Raw genomic sequence first — 26013 nt, forward strand, 5'->3', positions numbered from 1 at the left:
TTGCAGTAGTTATATAAACATACCAATGAATATATCACTTTATAAATTTTTGCATCTAGTGTAAAAGAGAGCTCTGTGGCCTAACATTAAGATTGATGCATAGGTGATACAGTGCATTTCATTTATTCAGAGGTCATAATTACTTATGGTCAGATTTTACTGATAGTCCCAAATACTGACAGCATTATTCCAAACAGACATGGCTATATTATTCCAGCTTCCAAACATGTAGAAATCCATAAGAATCTCAAAGCTAAAAAATTCAAATAAGACTTTCCTAATTTTGCTAAATACATGCTGTTAGTACAAGGTAATTAAATAATATTATTTTCTTTACATATTCACCATGAAAGCAGTGAGTTCTTCTTGTTAAATGCAGAGAGAAAAATGGCATGAATACACCACCAGCCCCATGGAAGCAGATTCCATAAACCTCCTCCCAAAATTCATCACAGACACCTGATAAATTAGGCAGCTTGAGCAAATACAACTCAGTGTTTACTAAGTGCAAAAAAATTTGAAGCTATGGATGATCTTCCTGTCTGATGAGGAGAATCAATTCTATGCTACATCTTCCATTTTTACTGTTGTCTCAGCTATTTTATAAAGCACCCTAAATAAATTTAAATGTTTTGCCTTATGAAATGCTAAGTTTCTGTCAATTGAAGTTAACTCTAAGAAAACGGTAATATTTGAAGACTGCCAGAAATACATAGGAATAAATCCAATTATATCTACCACATTTATACTGGTGTACCATTTTTCTAACCTTCACATTTAGGTTTTCATTTTTTAAAAATAAAAGCTGAGGAATCCAAACTCTCTTAATTTTCTAATTATGTCTTTTTAATAAAGATTTTTATTGGCAATTTTTAAAAATTTTCTATTTTTAAAGTATATATTTTTCTACTTTTATTCAGTTCACATTATTTAATACATATCCACATAAAGTGAGAAATGTCTCATAGTCTGTGATGCAAGAAAACATTAGGATGCAAGAAAACATTAGGATAGCAAAATTTACTTGGCTGTACAATATATGGAATTTGATTAATTATATTTTTAAGAGAAAATTTACTGAAATTGCACAATCACTCAAAAAAGACCCCATATTTTATATTTAACATATATGAGACTCTACATGAGCCTACATAGTCTGAATTTAGATTAAGGGTAGGAAAAAAGCAATTTTCCTGTCCTCAGGAGTTTTATATTTTGAACCTTCTGTTCTTCTTTGGAAGAGGTAAATAAATCTGTGATAACTTTTGTTATCCAAAATTCATAAAATTATAAAATTTTTCAGATTTGTCTTTTTCAATTTATTCTTTTTAAAAATTTAATATTTTAAAATAATTTTTAAAGGAAGAAACTCATGCAACTACCTGAATAAATTTTTTTGAGGGACCTGTGCATTTTTAAAGAAATAATGAACTGAAATAGAATAATGCTTCAGCAGAAGGCAATCTAAATCCATACAGTGTTATGATATTTCAGCCCTTTAGCTGTTAGCAATAGAATTATTTAAATTGCTATTTAAATTTATTTTGAAGTCACATCAAGTAATTTGATAAAAATCACAAAATCCTATTTAGTACATCAACATCAATATTATATGGATCAGAGGAATTTTCAGCACCAGATATATTTAACTATAATAAATCTTACGAACCAGGAACTGTCTGTTTCATGATGCAGAGACAGTGCCAAAAGACAAACAGATATGTTGTACAGCTATTAAAGTGCATTTAAAACAATAATTAAAACCAGTTTTCAGAATTTACTCACAACAGGCTAACCTAGTAAAACTTCAAGTATTTTAACATACACATTACCATAACTAATAATAAAATGGGGTCAAGTCCTGATGACAGGTTTGCCATTTGTCTTTTAGGTGACTTTTATATGCTGCAGCAAAACATTTTTTAAAGCTTCATGATATTTTAAAATACCCAAAATAGATGCAACAGCTAAACTGTGAGCATTAAAGTATTTTATGCAAGACTACTAATCATATGTGAATATGCTACATAACTCAAAAAAACCCTTTAGTGTCAGAGTTTGAACATGGTATGAATATCTTCATGTATCACACAAAAATAACTATTTAATGTAATTGAATGTCATCATTAGAAGGAGATTGCTTAGTTTAAACCATTTTATAACTGGAATATTTTGTTAATATATATTTTACTCTTACTCAGGATGCAACTAAAAAGAGATGCCATCTGTATATATAAATACTAAATTGATTGGGTGGCATTTTTCTTTAAAATAATAGGATGAAATAAAGTGGTTTCTACGTCTACAAGACTATATGTATAGCTAATGTATTAATGTGTTTCAGTATGTCTAAAGATTCTGCATTCCCAAATTACAAGTTTCCTATTTTCACTTGTTTTTTGATGTCGCAGAAACAAGTACTTTCAAAAAGTAAGTTTAGAAATATCAGTGGACTTCAGTTTTATACATCTTGTCAAAACTGAATTTAGATCAATATGGGATCGTTACTTGCCACTGAAATGGAATTCATCAAAATCAATTTATAGCTTTTACCTTCTTTATATATAAGTGGAGATGCATTTTCCTACTTTAAACAATTATGCTGTATAGTTTTCTATATGTCCAAGCATATCCTTAAGATATTTCACTTCAAGTCCTGCATCACTCTCTTAAAAAAACAACTAGCATCTAAACACATATTCTCATACAATTACACACATTAAATATTAATGGCCTATTGATGGTGGCTTATTAACCTTTTTCTGACAATGTTGCTTGAACACTTTCCCTATTGCAGATGCAAACTTCCCGTGTTCTCCTATACAATCACTGTTGGCAGAAAGATACAGCTCTCATTAGGTGAGAATTTACAGTTCACACACTTGTTTATTAGACAAGTGGGACCACAACCCTCAGAGAAGTGTTATTTGCGACAGACTTGAAAGACTAACAAATTAAGCTGTTCCTCCATTTGGCCAGCCTCAATAAAAGCAGAAAGTGTTAGAAGCTAACTCTAGAGAGAAACTTCTTTGTTTCTACAGCTGTTTTTTTGTTCATTTGTTTTTCTTATCTTTTGCACTTTTTTCTTCAGACTTCTCTGTGCTTATACATAAAATGGGACAAAATACAATAAATGCAATCCAGTAAATTTTTCACATAAATTTAATAAGGTCTGTAGTTTGTGGATGTTTTGTTTTTATTAATCGAATTTTGAAATATTGTCTTATTTGTGTATGAATAAAATTTCAAAATGGAAGGGTGCAGAAGACACAACAGAAGTAAGAGGTACTCAGGAACTTCCAGGTTTACATTTCTAACATAACTATTGTGGATTACAACATATACAAACAAATCTCTTGTTGGCTTTCACAAAACAATTAATTATCAGCATTCTCAATAAATCATTTATGGCAACACTAGAAGAAAATACTAGCAAGAAGTGGAGATCCAGAGGAAAAAATCAATTCACAAAATTCCCTTCCATCTCTAAGTGTAGCTAATTGATAGGAAATTACAGGTTTAAATTTTTGTCTAAATCAAAGGTCTCTTATTGTAACTGTGTGGTTTGGAGAGAGTCCTCTGACCTAGTACAGGTCTCTGCCCTCCCTTCACAGCTGGGTAACTCCTCCTGTTTGCCTGTTTATTCTCCCCCTTGCACCTTCCCTGAATCAGTACACACAGATGAAGGTCTGCACTGAGGATGTCAAAACTAACCCTTCTCATTTTTTATTAAGGTGGATCACCAGATTTTCTGCACTATCAGACATTAATAATTCATTCATTTCACCGCTATGTTTCTGACACTGTCCAGGAAGAAACACTTTGAGAGAATACGAATATGGTAGCTGACAATGAAAGCTCTTAGTTGTTAGCTCATGTCTTAAGGACTCAGATCACTTTTTGCTTAACTCCTTCCCCTCCTCCAAAAAATAGCAGTCTACAGAAATTTTGGATGTTTTCTGAATCCATGAAAATACCTAATCAGTGCTCAGTCTGTGCTAACTTGCCAGTCTTCCAGCACTCAGCCCCATGGTTTAATTACATCCTCTTTTAAAAACAGTATTGTACTTGAACATTTTGCACATCGTCTTTCAAGTCTGCTAGCATGAAAAAGCCTGGACATTAAGTTCCCCTCTACCTCTTTTTAATGGTTCATTGGTTTCTAAACCTACACCTTCTACTTCTCTCTGAGACAGCTCAGTATCTTAAACCTTTCTATACTCCTATACTTCTATACTTCTTTTTATTTCTTTTCAACCTGAACATTTAATTATTGCTGGCTTTGATTTCTGAACAAAGAACATAAGTATTTCAGCCCATCCATCCACTGATATCTCAACAGGAAAGGTAATCTGATCCTGATTTTTGTCTTTGACATTTTCTCAGTAGCAAAATTATTACTGAAACACTGAAAATTCTATTTTAATTTAAAGTTCAAGCTCAGACAAAATTAAGCTTATTTTTCTTAATTACATTTCCTTATTCTGTTATTTTAATCCAAATCCACAAGGAATATACAGCTGAAAAATAGATTCTATGCTTTGCCCCTAAAATATTCCAATGTGTACTTTGTTCTCACTTTACAAAATATTTTTTGAATGACCCATCTCTTTGTACAGGCTTTGCTCTATGATTAATGATGCTGTCACTGAAGCAAATCTAAAACAACACTTCCACGTCTGTTTCAGCTGTCATGCCAGCTCAATTATTGCAGTAGCTTTACCTATTTACAGCCAAAATCTATAGTTATCATTTCTTTATTAGCAAGGAATCCTCTTGACTCAGCAGTAGATTTTGGTGAGGAAAAACTGACATGATTCAAACCCTAAATCAGAATTTTTATGTGAAAAGGAAATGAGAAGTATGTTTAATAGATGTCTACTTTATAAATCCTACATTAAAATATACAGGAATCTTCTTAGTAAGAGCTTAAGGCCAAAATGAATCAATCATGACAGTTTTAATTTTCATTTATACCATTATCAAACAAATATTCATGAAAGACTAAATAGGGTTAAGTGCTCAAGAGGGTTGAGAATGAAAAGAATTCTCAAAGGAGGTCACAATATTTCTTCAGAAACTGGATATGATAAAAATTAATTTAATTTGGTAATACTAAACTATATATAAAATCACACATTCTCAGATATAAAAAGTATTTACAACATATATTTGAAGAAAAATATCTGCTACTCCAGAAGAAATTTTTCCATTCAGCTTTTTCATCATGAACTCTTTGTGACCCCATTTAAGGAAGATTTTGCAAGAGATACTATCCTTGTCAGGATGAATTTGATTCAAGCAACAGTTGGTGTACACTGCAGTGATTTTAGCTTCTTTGTTGAAAGAAGCTAGCTTTGAAGATTTACAGTCAAAGATTGAATCTAGCAATTCGCCGTAAACTCCATTTATCATTGGACATTACTTTATCAGATAGTTGCACACGGTAGAGAAAAATACAGAGAAGGTTTCATTAATTCTTTGGTGAATGTGGCTCTATTCTAATGATATATGGCTTCAACATGAACATTACACCATGGACTGACTTTATTACCTACAGTTCATATGAACATGTGCCTCTAACTCTTAAAAATGGCAGAAGAAGCATCCTAAAACAGTTTACCTGTGAAGTTTCTTGCCTAATACAGCAGCTTTATCTCCCCATCTCATTAATTCAAGGGCAAGTTTGCATTATAAGAAAAAAAGACAAAGCATTACTTATGTTTCAAAAATTTTCAAGTAAGTTTATTGAATTACTTAGACTACTAATCAAACACAGCACCAGAAATATTTGCATATTTAAATATTTTATCTAAGATATCTGTGGCCCTAGGATGACTTGTCTCATTAATAGACCCCTTGTGTTTGGGTAAATCCTTTTCAGTAAAACTCCAGACCAGACCTTGAAGCTCTCACAGTACTCTAATTCTCTGTGATTTCCTTCAATTTCACACTCTGCCCCTAACAAATTAACCAAGCTGTTTCCATTGTACACAGAATATAAAGAACTTACAGAAACCAAATACCTGTGAGTCTGTGATGGGAACTACCATAAGGTAGTTTAACCTGTTAAATTCCAAAAAGTCGATAGTTACCATTTCAGAAAACACAACAGGTGTTGAAAATTAGCACATTTATTTATTTGTTCTATAAAAATATAGCATTTTTCTAGAATATTTACCCACTGATTTGTTAAATGCATATGAAATTGGGAGAGGTTAAATTTACTCATTAATTATAGAAGGGGTTTTCTTTCGCATGTCTATAGCTAGTAGGTATTGCAGATTCTTGAAAACCTTTTGTGCTACTGAATAACAAGTTTAGGTTTCTACTGTCTCTAATTCCAAGTGAAAACTTGGTGGCAGAAATTAAGTATTCAAGAATCTTTCACAATCACCAGTAACACACCTCCTGAGTGTTCTGAAGCAAGAACACATGCTAAATTTTTTTCCATGCAATGCAATGGAATTTGTGTGCTTCTATAAAAATCTCACCCTAAACTCTCTGGCCATTAAGCATCTATTTCAAACCATCTTCTTCAGTATAAAATATGTTTGATTACTCGCACATAATCCATAAATTTCTTCTGCCTATGTGCTTCAAACCATCTCATCTGATTCTCTGGTATCAAAGAGTAAGATTGAGGAGTGTTTCTTCAGTTGTAAACTTCTGCCAAATAGGTGATAGCATCATTTTTCCAAATTTTAAAAGGATATCAACAGTAGAGACAACCATGCAAGTCTATTCACCAGTGTGCAAAAACCATATATGTTGGTGTTTTTTTCTCTAGGTGCTATATAAAATTTTCCCTAATGACCAATAAGGCAATATGCACTCAGGTTCTAAAATATATGTGTTGTCTTCTAAACTGAGACCATCTGGCTTTTCACAGGTCATAATTATCAGTGAACATCTGAAGTCAAAGATACTACAGGTCAACATAAGCTATTAGGTGAACTCATCACTTTTCTCAGTAGTAAAAATATATTTGACATACACTTTTCACATCAAGTGCATCTATTATCTTTGTGTTAGAACACTCAGAATTAGGGCCCTGTAACCATATAGCTTTTCATAAAGTAGATGGAAATAAGGTACCTCTGATGAAGGGTTTTTAAAAGGAAGTATAGTGAAATAAATTTGGTGAAAACTACAATAAAAGCCAAAAATACTTAGGACCAAGTATATTTTGCAAAATATGTGTCTGAATCACACTAGATATGTTTGCAATTTTCTCTCTCCTGAATGAAAGTGTGAAAATCAAAGGGCTTTATTTCAGAAGATATTAATCTTGAGCAACATTTGAATGAAGGTTATTTTCTTTACCCTCACTTGCACAAGATTCTTACCATCAGAAAACAACTGTCTATCCCTATAATGCTTTTTGACTCTTCAGATAAGTGCAGTATACAGAAGCTCTCTCCATATATAATACATATATATTATAGCACGCTTAATTCAAGAAATCTGACTGTATCAATTTCCACAACACTAATCATTATAGTGTTCTATTATTTGTGTTATGAGATCAGCCAGTTAAAAGCAGTAGTGTGATTATCATTAAGAACAAGAATTTGATTTATATATCTGTCAATTATTTGCTATTCCCTCTCCAGTTCTGATGACTCCCTAAATAATACTTTTCAGGCCTTCATATAATCTTCCTGCTCTACAACCACTAATACACATAATCATGTGTATAATTATACTGCACCAAGAGTGTAGAATTATATGTAAGAGCATTAGTAAGATATTGAGAACAATTATATGAAGCAGAGAGCAGGGAAGGAGTTCCCCATTCCACATCCTGTATGTTACTTTTAGGACGCAAGTTATGGCAAAGCAGGGCAAATATTAGTTTTCCCAAACTAGCAATTAAATTGTATTGCTGAATGGTCCTGTGGCTGAAGAATTACACTAGGATTTATGGATTATGAGTTCAATTTCTGATTATTATGTATATTACAAATATTATACTCAATTCCTGTGTAAATCACATTTTACCTGGATAGGAAAATTAAACCTATCTGTAAAAAAAATTATCTTATGGATGTTATTTAGAATATTTAGGTTGTTATTTCTTCAGGAACTGACAGTTACCAAATTGGAACCCCTCATCTTTTCTCTCACATAAGATAATAATTAAAACAGTAATTTTGTTCTAGTTTGTAGGGTTATAAACTCAAAATAAGAATGTTTGGTTAAAACATCCAAACATGCACTACTACTTTCTCTCATATAGTACAGTATGCACTGCCCAGGATAACCATATTAAAGCACAATGCAAACCTAAGTATATAAACAAACCCCCTCATTAAGTATCAGCTATACAATAAATAAACCCAGCATTCTCAGACTCCTTATAAGCAGGTTATAAAAAAAAAATGGACATCTTTCCCACAACATTGTTGATGTAAAGAGGAAATATAAACCAGCCATGCTAGAGTTACAGATACTGTTCATAAGCTTAGCTTCGTTGCACAACATATTGTTCTTTCTGCTCCACAAAAACCCCAAGCCTCAGTATTCTTCAGACAATACTGCCAATTTTCAAGATCTTTCAAATAATTTTGTCTTCCTTTCTTACATGAAGAAACGTTTTCTGGTTTGTTGGTTTCTTTTTTTTTACTTTTGCTTTCAGTCTTCTCCAGGCTGCATACTGCTAACCTCTAGGCTACTTTCGAATCCCTCAGTCATCAAGTGAAAAGAAGAGAAACATGAAGCTTTTCCCTACTTCTTGTTCCCTGAGTCAAGGAAAAATGGTATCACAGTCTTCTTACCCCTTTTTCCATATGTGTTGATTTAATGGCTTTTAAAGGTCAGCAAGGGAGACCAGAGATGGCAGGGAACTTATCTGTCCCTGCTTCTCCAGGAACACCCAAAGGAGAATATCCCTCAGGGTTCCTTTCACTCTCAGCAATGAGACAAAGTGAAAATAAAGAGCTTTACACATTTCTCAGCCACTTTTCACATATTCGGTTTAGTGAATCGGAAACATTGCATAAGTTTATTTATAGGTGACTACCAGTTGCACCAAAGTGCAAGTGACATTAGAACAATTAATTCTTCTTTGCACATATACAGGTTCTTCTGGGGTCCTATTTGGTTTTGTGGTTTTTAAGTCTTATCTCACTGGTTTTTATTAAATTTAAGTGGAGATAATTTTAGGTTTTAGTCAACCTAAACCTGAAAAACAAATGTTTAGCTTTGTGTCAGTAGTGCAGAGTACTACAACACCATGATACTTCCAGATTTTCAAATCTAGTTAATCCACCCATAATGTCACTTCCTCTGGTGGGAACATTATATTATTAAGAGTAGTCAGCTTTTTTTAAATTGTATCAGCAATGAATAAGTGTTACCAGGGAAATTTGATTGGTTTAATAGGATTTATTTGCAGTAGATGAAGACAACTTTTGAAGCCACAAAACCTTACACAGATCATTGATGATTTCAGAGGGCAAGCATACACGGATGTCATCAGCAACAGAGGAAACACTTTTCTTAGACTAGTATATCTAATTTCAAGCACTGACACGACTATTTTCTTCTCAAGTCAGATGAGTGCATGAGAAGTAAAGGGCAGAATATATACAGGCTTGTAACACTATCTGTCTAAGGTCTGCAGCTAGTGTATTTTTCTTTCGCAAGAAGCCCATAAATTTCAAAAGCTGTCTAGAGTAATAGCTGTCTTATACTTTAAAGATGCAACGGATGTCTCAAACTTTGGATGACAGACCATTTACAAAAACTGCTCTTAGTGATATTATACAACTGCTCTGGAAACTTGACGCATTTGTCTGGAAAAGCCAATCCATTTTGATGATTTTTGACACTCTAATATGTACAAGTTTAAAAAAAACAAAAAGGACATATAGAAATCAGGTGAAAAGTAAAGCATGTAAGCTTTACTTTTCATGTAAGCAAGGAAACCAGGGTCATATATTCCCAGATAGTTTTTCAACTTTACAGGAGGGCTAGAATGTTAAACTTGTTATGTTTAGCCATAAAAAGAATATTCTCCTGTTACATTTGCTCAGAACAATGTTCTAATAATAACACCAGCTTCTTGGAAAATCATAAAACTTTTAAAAAATATTTGCACTACCATTGTACTCCTTAGTCTGAGGCTTGCACTGTACTAGGCAAGAAAGCATACACTTGCCAAAAGCATCCTTCATCCTACTGAATTAAACCAACACTTCTGCAAATCAGTTTAGGAATTATACACACTAATAATTAAAGAAAGTTCAAGTAAGTTTCAATTGTTTATATGATCTCCATTCTCATAATGGGACCTATGAAAAGGATCAACTATTTTGTTTTATCAGCAATGAATGGAACTAATTTTTGCCAGTCTTGAGGCAAATAATTAAATATTTTGTCCTTTTAAAACAGACAGATATTTAATAATTCTATCCCTTTTCAGATTATCTTTCTCATTAAAAAATGGTAGACACATATTTGGAGTTTTGAAAAGGAAAAGAAATTGTAGAAACATGAATTCTCAGGAGTGATAGTATTATCTCTGTGGAAACAAAACAGGCACTTTAAACTGATGGTGAAAACTTTCCCTATTCTATGAATCACAGTGACAACATAATAATTCAGTCAAATAATCACTTTTGTATTCGCAATAGGATGTACAATATTCACAGACTAAAATATCTTGCAACAAACCTTAGCCTGTCAATCTAATTTTTCTATTTAACAAAAAACATGAGAGTTAACTATAATTTCTTCTTTAAGTGAAAATATTTGTTTCCAGAAAAGAGCTATTTCAAAAACAATAAATTATGAAGAAGTCAAATTTCATTAAAGGTATTAAATGACTGAAATTATATTAATCTCAAATACTGTGTTTGGTTTTGGGCCCCTCACTGCAAGAAGGATTGAGGTGGTGGAGTGTGTTCAGAGAAGAGCAATGGATCTAATTAAGGGTTTCAAGCAGAAGTCCCATAAGGAGCAGCTGAGGGAACTGGGGTTGTTTAGCCTGGAGAAAAGAGGGCTGAGGGGAGACCCTATTGTTCTCTACAACTGCCTGAAAGGAGGTTGTAGCCAGGTGAGGTTAGGTCTCTCCTCCCATGTAACAAGTGACAGGATGAGAAGCTGACACAACAGAAGGAAGGGATGCCACATGGACAAGCTTCAGGAGTAGACCTAAGTGAATGTCATGAAGTTCAACAAGGCCAAGTGTAAGGTGGTGCCCCTGGGTTGGGGCAATCTCAGACATGGTTACAGACTGGGAGAAGGAATCATTGAAAGGAGACAGACATAGAAGGACTTCGGGCTGCTCACAGATTAAAAGCTGGCCACAAGCTGGCATTGTGTACCTGCCGTCCAGAAAGCCAAGTACATCTTGGGCTGCATCAAAAGAAGCATGAACCACCAGGTTCAGAGATGTTACTCTTCCCCTCTATTCTGCTCGTGTTATTCCAAGGGAATCTTCAAAAACAAACGTGATAACTAGAGATAAAACTGTTGCAGTTCCACCAGACTATTCAGAAAAAGATTGATGACCTATTAGAATCTTAAAGAATTAAAAGTATAACATTCAGGCCAGCCTACCACATTTTCTACAAAACTTCTGCAGAGATTTTAAATTCAGAGTTTTGATTATTTTTATGTATTTTATTCCTCTTATAAATTTTATCTTAAAAATAAAACTAAGGAAGAGGCATTTGGTCCAGCTTCAATAGAGACTTACCATTTTTAAGTTATTTTGAAGAAATAGGTTGCAACCAGGATGACATGCAAAGGGTTTTTCATTTTTTTTTTAAATTCTAGAATGAAATTGTGCAGTAAGTGGGAGGTGAGAGATAATTATTTCAATTGATAATGTCATATGGGTGCACAAGAGAATAGAAATTTCAAAAAATTATGGCAGAACATTTAATACTAATTTACTTCTTAAATAATAAAATTAAGTTAAGCTCCAATAGAATCTTTTAACTGGAATGAGCTCTAAAAATGTTCTTATGAAAGAGTCTCAATTTAATAGCTGCTTAAAATAATTTGCATTAAGTCTGTAACCAAAACCTACACTAAAGCTTTAATTAACTACAGACGCAGTCAATTAAAAATATGAAATTAAGGAGTTACCTTCTCCCATAACTGTGATCCTGTTTTTTTATAAGCAACATGATGTAGTTAATGATTTTAATCTGCTCTTGCTCTAGCCGTGACATTTATAAAGTATATTTGACATCACATGCAATGCATATTAATTTGTAGTAGTCAGAGTTATTGGTTGGCATCTTAATTATACATTATATTTGAAATACACATTTTTTATTTTCATGGAATTATTTCACATGGTTTATCATTTGTTGTACAGAAACAAATTTTGCTAGCAGGAGGATAATTTATTTTTAATTCCATTTGCTGCTCTTCACTGTCTGATGTCAGAAATACTGTTTAAAAAAAATAAAGCCCAACAACACTAAATTTCTCACAAGGATACACTATAATAATATGGGGGAAAAAAAGCAAATTCTCTAAAAATATTATTTTTAGAAAATAAGCTTTTTGTTCAAATAAATGAACTTCCAAAAAAAAAAGAAAAAACCACAGGTATGGGTCTTTTTGTTAGCCAGAAACAAACAAAAAAAAGAAATACTTTAGTCATAATCAGTCATTGCTTTTCAGATACAAAAATGACAAAGGAATCTAGAGAATTGGAGATAGTTTAAAATTAAATGATAGCATGGACACACTATGTCTGAGGTAAATCTGTGAGAAGGACTTTTGTTTGGAGACTATTGGGAAAGGACCAGGAGGACATATCACTAACGTTCAGCTCTAACTCCTCTACCAAACACTGGACTTAAAATTTTTAAGGCCTTAAATGTTTTAATTGTCTTTAAGTACTTTAAATCCTGAAGGATAGAGTACTACTTTTGATGTACTAATTCATTCATTCCTAATGGACTAACTCTGTCATGTCTCTCAGACAGTTTCTTTCCTATGTCCAACTTCAGTAAGGGTGGCCATAACCCCAGGAGCCCAACTTTCACCCATCAACAATTTACAACAATGCACTGGAGAGCCTCCGCAGCTCTCTTCAACTTTCTCATCAAGGATAGCCTAGGACTAGTCCATAAAACTCCTAGTCACAAAAGGATACTTCTGTAGTTTCCCACATGACAAGCATTTGCTGGAACAAGGATATTTTTGGATGGATCACTTCTGATGGTAGTCAGAGGCCAAAGGAAATATAAGAAATAATCTTATGTTAAACAACATAAACATAGACATAAACAGGTATTAACCACTAGATCAATGAAGATACTATAAATGCATAAAATAAACCACCATCCTTTGTAGTAGAAAGTTCTGAATAGTGACTCATTAATGGTATGTAACTACATTTTGGGGGGCTATGACAATATAATATGTTCTCTTTTCTTGGTTAGAATGAGCCAAACATATGAGTTTATTATACTTGTTCATTTTTCAAACATAGCCCCTAATAATGGATGACAGGGAGTTCTATCTCGCTAAGAAAGCCATCAGCAACACGGTTGTATGACAGATTTTCTAAGTGAAAAGCAAGTTACTTTGGATATAAATTGAATTTACCTTTGCAACTAGTATCCCGTTATGAATCCTAAACAATTCCGTCTTGCTTTGGGGAGTTTGAAAAGCATCAGTTTCATCAGGAGACATCAAGGGGCTCCTCACATGATGTCAGGAAAATAAGAGAGGCTCGCAGTGTAGTATCAGTGCTTTCATGCAGTTGCAGTTTTTGTATGAATATTCTTTATGTTAATTATAATAATTCCTAGTATTGTTGCTATTTCTATTGTTATGAATCAAATATTAATTTAAAGTTATGCAAAAGTCTTATATGAAATAAAAGACTGAGAGCATATGTATATGTGCTTTAATATGTTTCTAAATAATTAAGTTAGTCTTCTATCAGCTTAATTACACTTTTACACCTTGCTGATTAGAAAGCTAGACTTTCTACACATTTTGAGCTGTGACATGTTTTCATATTGGGACTCTGTAAAGAAAAATACAACACCAATCTGAAGAACATGTTTCAGACAGAATAAGGAAGAGTTTCCTGGTTTGGTTTCACAAAACCAAACCAAAAGAAAGCAAAAACCACACAGAAAATGACTGTAATTTCGGATAAGTCACATTTAGAATAAGAGCATTAGTCATTATTACACTGTGCAATTCCTCAAAAAAAAATCAAAGAAATATTGTGTACATCAGCCTGCAAGCAGTTATATTTAAAATAATAAAGGCAGTATGTTCTCTCTTGTACACAGTTAATAACACTGTTAGTGTAAAATGATGCAGTCTATTGAGGTGATTTTCTGATGCGTACAAAGAGGAATTTTTAATTGTTATCTGAAATCCAATTTACCACTGGGTATAAAATAAACACCTTTGGAACAGTTATAATGAAACAACATATGAGATAACCCTGCAGAAAGCAACATAAATTACAGCTATAAATGTATTCTCAAAAGACTGAAAAATAATAAAGGAACAGGTCCAGTTTCACTGAAAGTGGCAGTTTTAAACACCCTATTGGAGTTATATGTGATAAAATGAAGAAAAGACAAGACAGCTTCTGTAAAGGAAATACATGTCTCATAAATTTAATAGACTTCTCTGAAAGACTCAATAAACACATATATCAGAGAGTGATCCAGTCAATAAAATCTGTTTGAGTTTCCAAGAATTATTCAACATGGTCTTTAACAAGTCTTGGAGAAAGCAAGTTGCCATAAAAAGACAGAAGACCCTTATGTAAATAAATAGCCAGTTAAGGAACAGGAGACATAGAATCATATAATCATGGAACCATTAAGGTTAGAAACGACCTCCAAGACCATTATGTCCAACTTTTGACCAAACAACACCATGCCAACTAAACCATAGCACTGAGTACCACATTTAGTTGCTCTAACTACGAGGCAGGGTGACTCCATCACCTTCCTCAGCAGCCCATTCCAATGCTTATCAATTCTTCCAGTGAAAAAATTTTCCTGATGTCCAACCTGAACCTCCTCTTGCAGCCATTTCCTCTTCTCCTGCTGCTAGTTGACAGGGAGAAGAGACTGACCCCCACCTGGCTTTCCCCCACCCTCTCCTTTCTGGAGGACATGCTCTCTTCTGATACTCCTCCAGGCGAAGCAATGCCAGCTCCCTCAGCCATTTCTCATGTCACTTGTGCTCCAGACCCTTCACCAGCTTTGTTGCCGTTCTCTGGACTTGCTCCAGCACCAGAATTTCTTCTAGTAAGGTGCCCAAACCTGGACACAGGATTTGAGGTGCGGCCACACCAGTGCCGAGTACATGGGGACAATATCCTGCCCTGGTCCTGCTGTCCACACTGTTGGTGATACAGACCAGGACGACATTGGCCTTCTTGGCCACCTGGGCACACACTAGCTCATGTTCAGCTGCTGTCAAACAGCACCCTAAGGCTGTTTTCCTTACAGCTTCCAGGCACTCTTCCTTTAATCTGTAGTACTGCCCATGGTTGTAGTGACATAATTGCAGCACTTGGTACTTGGCCTTGTTGAACCTCATACCATTGCCATCAGCACACCTATCCAATCTCCCAGGACCCCTCTGGGTCCCCTTCGACCCACCAGCAGATCAACACTCCTGACAAGCTTGGTGTCATCTGAACTTACTGAGGGTGCACTCCATCCCCTTGCCCAGATCATTGATCAGGATATTAAACATGACTGGCTCCAACTGACTGAGCCCTAGGTCACCCCACTAATGACCAGCCAACAGCTGGATGTACCTTCATTCCCCACTACTATCTGGGCCTGGCCATCCAGCCAGTTTTTAACCCAGCAAACAGTGCAGATGTCCGAGACATGGGAAGCCAGCTTCTGCAGGAGAATATTGTGGGAGATAAAGTATCAAAAGCTTTACTGAAGTCCAGTAGACAACACACACAACCTTCCCTTCATCCACTATGCAAGTCACCTGGTCATAAAAGGAGATCATGTTGGTAGGACCTACCTTTCCCAAACTCTTGCTGGCTGGGCATGATCCCCTGGTTGTTCCTGTTATACAAGTATAAATTATAAATAATAACTTTTAACTGTTGCCATTGATGACTTGTATTGATACTGTTCAGTTTAATAGTTTCACAAATGAGTCACAAAAAAGGGCGAATTACCCAATGATGACATATGATACTGTATTAATATACAGAGTACTAAACTTGAGGCATGAGTTGCAGAAGAGTCTTAAGCAACTGATAAAAAAAGCCAAGAAATTAAATACAACATATGTAAAATGGCACATGTGGTAGAAACAAATAAGGAACTAACTAATACCACCCTAAAATTCTCAGTGAAAATATAAGCTCACTGCTCAGTAGTCATCAAGAGTTCAGACTGAACAGGAAGAATTATGAGGGAAGGAGCACTGAAAAAAATATACAAGTTTAAAAAATTATGCCATTCACCCTTCTGAATTAATGTTCAATTTCCATCTCAGCCTTTTCAAAAAGAGTGCAATTAGCCTCAAAAAGGTACAGAGAATGGTGGCAAAGATACACAATAAGGTGGATGGCTTTTCAACTAGAAACAAGTATGTAGGACTTCACAAGTACGACCACCTAGCAGGGAGGGAGCTCTGCAGGTTAGAAGTTACATGTAACACTGAAAATTAAGGTGGAAAATGGACTCTGCCTAGTAATAAAAAAAACCTCTTCCATACATTCCAAAAGCTAGTGGCATGTATTTCACAGAGAATCTACCAGATGAAGAATCTAGAAACCTACTGAAACTACAAGGAAGATGCCTTAAATTCCCAAGAATCATGGAAAGTGCTGCATAGCCAAGCGCTGCTGGCTTGGGTGAAGAACACCAAGGAATATCTGCATTTTTCATTATAATGCATGTAGCTATGTCAATGCAATTACAAGCTCTGATGCACAACAAATACCTCTACAAGGGCCAGTAATAAGGTGACCTCTAGTTCATGTCTCCTTCTATATGAAAAGGCTGAGAAAGTTGGGATTGCTCAGCCTGGAATAGAGAAGGCTTCAGGGTGAACTTATTGTGGTTTTCCAGTATCTAATGGAGCATACAAGAAAGCTGGTGAAGGACTTTTTACAAGGGCATGTAGTGACAGGACAAGGGGGAATGCCTTTAAACTGAGAGTGGGTTTAAATCAAATATTAGCAAGAAATTTTTACTGTGAGGGTGGTGAGGCACTGGAAGGTATTCCTCAGAGAAGTTGTGGGAGCCTCACCCCTGTAAGTGTCCAGGGTCAAGTTACGGGACTTTGAACAACCCAGTCTAGTTGAAGGTGTCCCTGCCCATGGGAGCAGGTTTGGAATTTGATAATCTTCAAGGACCTTTCGAACCCAAACCACTCTGATTCTATGAAAAAAGACGTGTTCTTACAAAGTCACCTGTTAGATGAGGAAACTGACCTGCAGATAGTAAAAGGGTCAGTGGATATTCTTAAGAAATGATAGTAAAAACTTGGCTTTTCCTTATGTACTTTCCCAGATAACGTTACTGGATACTGTCTTCACTGGTTTTTAAAGTCAGGTGACACTTTGGTCATACCAAAATCTCAGAGCCCTTAGTAGAAAAGGAGTGGGTTGCTAAAGGAAAAGAAAACTAATTAAATTAAATTATTAAGAGAACCACTAATAAACTGAATGGAAGATGTGTAAGAGAGTGAAGAAAGAAGAGTCAGGGTTCTTATTTGGTTGACTTGATATGAGATATGAATGCCGTCCCTTTTCTAGATCCAAGAAACAAGTATCTTCCAGAAAATTTCTGGAACTTCTATGAGCACAATTACTAAAAATAAAATGAACCAAATTGACCTTTGTTTAGATTTTGTTAGTGAAGCAATTCCTTCTTATCTGCAACATACCCCAGACCTTGAATTCATGTCTGTCTCATATATTTGTTTTAAGTAAGAGGTGAATGACTACTTCAGGGACAGGACCACACAATCAGGCAGTATGCACTGTCTTCCAAGATGAACCAAAGGATTTTAGTTGAAAAAACATTAATGGTTCAAAAGAAAAATAGGAAAACTGGAAGCTTGAAGATTTTAAAGCTATTTTTAAAAGATCAGAAATCCCAGTAAGGTTAGAAAAAAGTTATTTTGTCTTCAAACCAAAAGAAGAAAGCCTCATTATGTAACTGCTCTTATTTTTCAGAAAGCACTCCAGAAACAATGTTTCTGTAACTCATTACAGCAGCCTTTCCCAGCCAAGGAAAAGTAATGAGTTAATTTGCTCATTGATGTTTTTCTTCATTTCTTTCATGACATTTCTAACTTGTTTGTTCTTTTTTTTTGGTGTTTTTCATATTTAGGACACTAAAAAATTTTGCAATGTGGTATGTATTAGTATTATCTGAGTCAATATATACAGGCCTCTTCTTAGGGTCCCCTTCTTAAGATACCCTGCTTGGGTATCTTCTTCCTCTTCTTCCTTGCTATATAGCAATGCTGTCACTCTGTGTCACTGCTCTTACCTTCCACCAGCTCTGTTATCTTGTGGCAAATGCCTTTGGATTTAACAACAATATACTTTATGATGAGAAAAAAAAATACCTCACAAGAAAAAATATTTCCACATTCTTCTTGCAAAGAACACAAGCACAACTGCAATGATCATTTGCTGTGCAGTCTAAGAAAAAAGTAGTAATTCTGTCTTCAGAATAGGGTTTAAGAGGAATGCAGAAAATACAGCAGGGGATGCATTCTTTGAATAAGAAATGAAGAACATATCAAACAACTGCTCATTAAGCAAATACTGCCAATTCCATGAATCAAATGAGGCAGTATGTTATGGAAAAAAAACACAGTATGTAATTAGACAATTAAATGATGTCTTAGGCACACAAACAAGAAGACTGAACTAAAGTATTGCAGGGGAGTCCCTTGTTATGGTTTGTTGGGTGTTTTTGTATCTTTCAATCCAAACACAGTTGTCTAAAGATAGACTTGCTTATTGTTTTTAGTACACTATAATCTTTGCATGACTTTTTATTAAACAGCATTTACAAATTAGCTCAATTACACTAGAGAAAAATACAGATAAAAACATGTTTACCAAAAGTAGCTTCAGCAACCAAGAATTTCTTGCATTAATCAGAGCTCTAAGCACCAACCAACTGAACTTGTGGGTGGGACTGAACATAGTTATGTATGCTGCATGCTGTAGATTATCTGAGACACCTGTGACATAAACCTACAGGGGAGCCATGTCTTTCTAGTGTTGCAGCACATTTTAGGTCCTCCAAAACAACCTGTGTACTTACGTTTAAACAATAAAATCCAGTATTGCCTGTACAAAGCTAAATCCATGTGTTCATCTTCCTGCTTAAAATAACATCAGGAAGGCACAATGCTAGTCGGTACACACCGTAGCACCTGAAATTTAATTCTGTTGAGGTACTGTCTTTCTTTATGGCAAACTCACAATCATTAGTCCCTACTTTTTATGTCTTCTGTGTAAGCAGTGCCATATGTAACAAGCACTGTCCTGGAAAGGGACAATGCTTAATGTTCACTGAATAAAATAACATTCTCATAAAACCTGATAAAATCATCACAGGCAAGGAAAAGCAAACCAGCTGTCAAGTAGAAATAGACTGCAAGTATTTTTTATTTTGAAAATTTAATTTTCATGTAAGGACCTTGCCTAGAGTTCATTTTTTACAGAGCTTGTACAAAGTGATTGGAAATTCTGTTTCTCGTTACTTGCTTCTCTTGGATTAATAGCTAAGAGCTCAACATCTGTAAGTAGAACCAAGCATTTAAGAAAAGGACTGGCAGCATATCCATCTGGTTTGATATCTGAATCTACCTCCAACTTAAAATTCCTAAGTGATAGTAAGCCATCTATAACCTACTGTCTCTACAGAGAAGAAACCAAAAACAAAAACATGAGAAAAATAATACTTCTAAAATTTACATTCAGACCTGTGAATCAAAGTTGTCATCAATATCAGTGCAAAATCTTATTAATAACAATCTATTTCTATACTTTTCTGAATAATGGCTATTTTGGTATTCACTAGAGACATCACCGTTATAGACAGACAAATGATCTACTCCAAACTCAGTATTAACTGAGTCTTTAAATGTTTGACAAGTATTTCATGGAAAGCCACAGTTCTGGGTTGATATTCTTTCAGGAAACTTGTCTCACTGTGTCATGAAAGCATTCTGAAACTTCTGTAATGTAACCTCTTGGAGAAGAAGACAGTGTCTTCAGAAAACATCCAGATAATCTTCACTACTACGAAATTTCCCAAACTGTCATTTAAGTTTGTGTTTTGTGCCACAGCCACTGGATAAGGCCTCTCTTATTACTAGTTCAGTGACTTTATTCTTTGAATCAGCACAGCAGGCAGTCTTGATCCCCTGTAACAATATAATCTTCTTCCCCTAGTGCCTGCAGGATGTCATCAGCAATATTTGACTTTGGTTTTATTGCTATAGCATGCACTGCTCTTTCCTTTCTGTCTGCTTTACATATCTATTCTCAATCTCTCAGGAATGCTGAATAGTTCTAGTTTGAGACTGAACTGACGGTTTTTTCATAATCCTTTGCAACCACCTCTGCTTCCAAACACACAGAAGTGAGTGAATGCAGACAGCAGAGAGTCTGCTGGGGAGACTAAATCTAAGGGACTGCTCAGGACAGAATCTGAACTCCTTCCCTATAACTGAATTACTGCATTTTCCCACGTCAAGCCAAACAGACCACCAGCTATTTCTCTGAAAGACTTCTAGCTCAGTGTCACTAAATATATCCAGATTACATAGCTCTTTCATGGTTTATGCCCAAATGTGTTAAGATTAAAGCCTTGGTGATCAGAAATCTGTAATATTACATGGAACCTTTTTTTTTTGTTAAGGAAATGAAAGATATGTTGACCTTCTAATACTATTCTACACTGTTTTTCTGACTATATGTGATTTCAAATTGAATAAATTTCACATTTTCAGTGAAAAAATTAAATTTAAATCAGGGCTAGTTCATTCAGACTACTCAAAATAAGAATTTGTAAGGACCAGTGTTATCCTTATTTATTGTCATACACAGCTTGGAGTCATCTGAAGTCAAATTTATGGAGTGTTACTTTTCCTTCTTTGTTAGTCACCACAAAGTCCTGAGTTTATACAATGCCCCCGCCCTGGCTGAAGAGATACAGTATGAATAATCTCCCAGGCTTTCAAAGTCAGACCATTTTTTAATGTTGATTTCTGTCACATGGATGATATAGTTAGTCTGAAGTAATAAAATTATCATTTTAGTCCTCAGGCAAAGGAACTCCTGCAATCTCTTTCTTCCTAGCTACTAATTCATATAGTTCCTCTGATGGGTAAAAAATGGGAGTGTGCTATGTCATGGGGGTCCTCATTGACCCTACAGGCAACTTTAAACAGAACTGGACATTCAATAGCCACTGACGGTATTTCAGTTTTAAGGTGTAAGTGCCCAAGATTTATCTAAAACTTTTTTTTCAATGTATAGTCTCCCACCTCAAAGTTTGACAGGGCAGTAACTTGGACAACCGTGTTTGAATTACCCCATTTTTAAATACTTTCATATTATCCATAAAATTTATAACAGTCTTCTGTACCCACATACACTCCAACAGATATAACTGGCTCCACTCTTCATGTTTTTAACACAAAACCAGTGTAAACACCTCTCTTTTGCTAGGATTAAAGGTCAGAGATGTTATATGCTATCAAGTTAAGGAATTTTTGAATATTTCTATCCAGCCTATATGTGAGTATATTTTATAAAGCAAAAATATAACACTGGCCAGGTATACATGACTAGCTCATGTAACCTGTCTCAACTGTCATTAACTGCCTTCCCTTCCAGTTTATATCACTTTTCTATCTGCAGACAGTTTAGATCACAGACACTTCACGATCACATGATTTTAAGTTTCCCTATGATGAATGTAGGTTTTAGACACTAAGCCCACTTAAGCATACTCTATTTTAGTCTGAACATTTCTTAGCTCGGCATAAATTTGTATACCAGATGTCTCCTTGTAATTAACACATTGGGATTTGGGAGCTGTAGATTTTTCTGGTTACAAACTTTCTATCAAACCGACATCTGTGATTTATGCTTCCAACTTCCTTTCAATGCATTTACATAATCTGTTCAATGTAAGGAGAGATCATAAACTCTCCATACATATTTAGAAATAGATTCCACAGAAAGAGTTAAAACCAAATCAAAGAATAGTTTAAGCTTCTCTTTTACAGTGGCAGTTACTATACACCTATAATCAAATTTTCTCAGACCAAAAATATATTTTATAGTCATAGAATCATATAACCCTTTACATTGAAAAGGACCCTTAAAACCAACATATCCAATCAGAAATCTAACTGCCAAGTCAAGCACTAAACCATGTCCCTAATTTGACATCTACACATTTTTTAAATTCCAGGGATCCTGACTTAACCACTGCAATGGGCAGTTTGTTCCAATGCTTGATAACCCTTTCAGTGAAGAAATTTTTCATTATATGAAATCTGAACCTCCCCTGGTGCAACTTGAGGCTATGTCCTCTTTTCTTATTGCTTGCTAATTGGGAGAAGAGACTGAGCCTGACCTTCCTACAACCTCCTTTCAGGAAGTTGCAGAAGGTTCATTCTGAGCCTTCTTTTCTCCAGGCTAAACAACCCCAGCTCTCTCAGCTGGTCTTCACAGAACTTGTGTTCCAGACCCTTCATCAGCTTTGTTGCCCTTCTCTGGACTTGCTCCAGCACGTTCATGTCTTTTGTGTAGTGAAGGGCCCAAAACTGAACATAGGATTAGAGGTGTGGCCTCACTAATGCTGAGTACAGGAGGACAATCTCTGCGCTGGTCCTGCTGGCTACACTGTTGGTGATAAGGCCAGGATGCCATTGGCCTTCTTGATGCTGGCTCATGTTCAGCCACTGTTGACCAGCATTCCCAGGTCTTTTTTTTTCTGGGCAGCTTTCTAGCCACTCTTCCCCCAGCCTGTAGCAGTGCCTGGGGCTGTTGCGACCCACGTGCAGGACCCAGCCCTTTGTGTTGTTGAACTTAATCCCACTGGCCTTGGCCCATTGATCCAACCTCTCAGGATCCCTCTTCAAAATATTCCTACCTCCGAGCAGACAAACACTCCCACCCAGCTTGGAGCCATCTGCAAACTGACTGAGGTAGCACTGAATTGCATTCCCCAGATCATTGATAAACAGATTAAATAGAATCAGGTCCCAAAACTGAACACAAGGGAAAATTTTGTTGCCTGCCAATGGTGAAGGAGAAAAAACAAGTTACTATTCTCTCAGGAAATACTGCATATGGAAAAAAGAGGTTCAGAACTGAAATTTAGAACCTTTTTCTGAATTTTGAATTTACCCATTTTGTTTAGAAGCATTTCAGGAAATAGGCTCCATTTCAAGAAGACTGTAAACCAGGGCACACTTGTGCATGGATCTGCAAGGATGAACTTGATGCTGACCCCAGTGGTTCCGTCCTCTAGCCAACACAACAGCAGTGGGCATATGGGCAGTAACACTGTTCCTCTCCTCCAAAACACCTGCCAGGGCCATCCAGCAAGTTAAACTGATCATATTGAGGGGAAAGTTTGTTTGGTGTTCTGAAGGAACTCAGGAAGTAGAGAAGAGCAGGAATTGCTCAGGATATTAAGATAGCCTCAGGCGTTCTCTTTTCTCTCCGTCCCCTTCTGTATCTCCTGGTAAAAAAAGGAACAGCAGACTGCCCCTGCAGTCCAATTCAATTTTTCTTACACTCCCCAGATCACTGCTAACTCTACTTTCTGTCCTGTACTCAACTGATTACATCTAAACAGTAAAAAACCACATTTGGTCAAGTATATTAAAGCGCGTTTTATGATATTAGGGTTCATTCTATCTGGCGAACACTTCCATTAAGGGCAGAACCTCCACTGACTACTAAGAAGGGAACTTCACATCTTAACTCTATTCCACCTACAATATCTTAGATCTATTCTTTGTATGTCTTAGGAAAGAATTAAATGTTAGGAGAGCACAACTATATTAATAGGGGTTGCACATTATTGAAAATTAAAATTGCTAAAGGCAATAAGAGAAAATTTGAAATGTTATAATATAGTGCGCATACATGGCTATCAAATATTATAGAAAATTAATACTTTCACAACCATAAGCAGGCTGTCTTTAAATAAAATAAAATAAAATAATCAATTTTAAAAACCACACAGAAAAAAAAAGGTGGAAAAAAGAAACATTGAAGATACTTTTTTGTTCTGCTCCAAGCTCAATAATTCAATTAAGGAAAAAAACAACAACTGCATCACTTGCACAAGAAATATGAAAATACAGCAAACAACATTATTTTTCATTCTGAACACCACCATAAAATTACCCTCCAATATTTCTTTTCAGAATATACTTTCATTAAAGTTTCCCTGCTGACAGAATATTTTCCGCTGAGCATTACTTATTCACCTAAAAAACCTATACCCACAAGTTATTTTTAACTTTTCTGGAAAACCTGCACAAACAAACAAACAAACAAACAAACCAGACAAAAAGACAACAACAAGAACAACAAAAAAACCAACAAAGAAACAGAAAAAAGAAAAACCAGAATAATTATTTTTCTAGTTACTTTGTTTATTAATTTTGTATCTAGCAGTTTCACCAGGAATAAAACCACAAAGTACATATATATATTTGCACATAATCTTTTATTAAAAATGTACATGTATTTGTCCACTCAAATATGCACTGAGTTTCTACACCAAGTTTTAACACCAGAGGTCAATATTTATTTATATTTGTAATAGCAAATTGTTATCCTAATGTAATGACAGGTGAACTAAAAATCAGATTTGTATTTCTGGATAACCTAAATTTACAGGGAGTATTCTGACTAATATCATAAAGGAAAAAATATTCATTTGAAGATGAGTCATTTCTAACACCAGAATTAAAAATCACTTGGTACAGTTAAAACCTGATACCTTTAAAAAAGACTGATTACACAGATATTTATGTACATTTTTATTCACTAGAAGCTAGAGGCAGAGAAGCTAGAGACTGATACAGTTTCCTTAGAAAACTCTATGGCAGATCAGGACCTTTGTGGTTATAGTCATCACCTTGAATAGAGCCATTATGAAAATTGGTTACAGAGTCAGAACACAGTGTTCACTTGAGGAATTGAAATTGAGGAGATGTTTAACGAGAGAGAGAAGCAGGATCTTTGGGATTTATGTTGCCAGTGGAAGGATACTGATAACCCACCAGAACCTTCTCTCCATAAGATCAGAACAAGGGCACGCAGGGTCAGAACTTGAGATACACCAATTAAAAAAAAATCTGTAATTCAGAACCTGCCATGCATAGTTTTTTTTGACTTAACACTATCTAGTGAAGTCTCTGGTCAAAGTAACAGTTTAAGACCTGGTTTTTTGATTGCTAGGGTTTTTTAGGACTTGACAGAGTTTGGTTTACAGCTGGACTCAGTATCTTGAGTCTTTTCCAACCTAAATGATGCTATGATTGTATGATTTTACATTGCAACCAATATGGATTCAAAGTATACTAAGATTCAGGAAGCAGTATAGACTGTCTGCTTTCCTAGGTCCATTGGTTAATAACTAAGCTTTTAAAATAACTGTTGCAAATTAAAGGACTGTTTGAAAGCAAATTTATGACCTTAGTTATTGGAAATGAGGCATATTGCCTTGCTACATACCTAGCATTCATAATACAGGAACACATACATTCATTCCTGATTTAGGCTACCCACATGAGCTTGACTGCATTGCTGCAATTATGTACAACAGCTTTGTGAACTTAATTTTGTCTTCCTTGGGATTGTTGGAGTTAACATTGTGCAATGTCTGATTTTTCCGGAATGGAATAGTTGACCATTACAAATGAGGAAAAAATAAAGTGCATAAACCGTGGAAATATATGATTCAATACTTTTTTTAATGCAGAATAAATAGCTAAGCAATACAGTAC

General features: G+C 35.2%; 1 protein-coding gene across 21 annotated transcripts in view; it reads right to left on the minus strand.

The window, feature by feature from the left end:
- The window catches only part of PTPRD (protein tyrosine phosphatase, receptor type D), a 1188396-nt gene that overhangs the window by 1104536 nt on the left and 57847 nt on the right, over positions 1–26013 (minus strand). The window lies entirely within an intron of this gene.

This window comes from Corvus brachyrhynchos, unplaced genomic scaffold (assembly GCF_000691975.1).
Source record: "Corvus brachyrhynchos isolate BGI_N302 unplaced genomic scaffold, ASM69197v1 scaffold194, whole genome shotgun sequence".
In the NCBI taxonomy this organism is placed as follows: Eukaryota; Metazoa; Chordata; class Aves; order Passeriformes; family Corvidae; genus Corvus; species Corvus brachyrhynchos.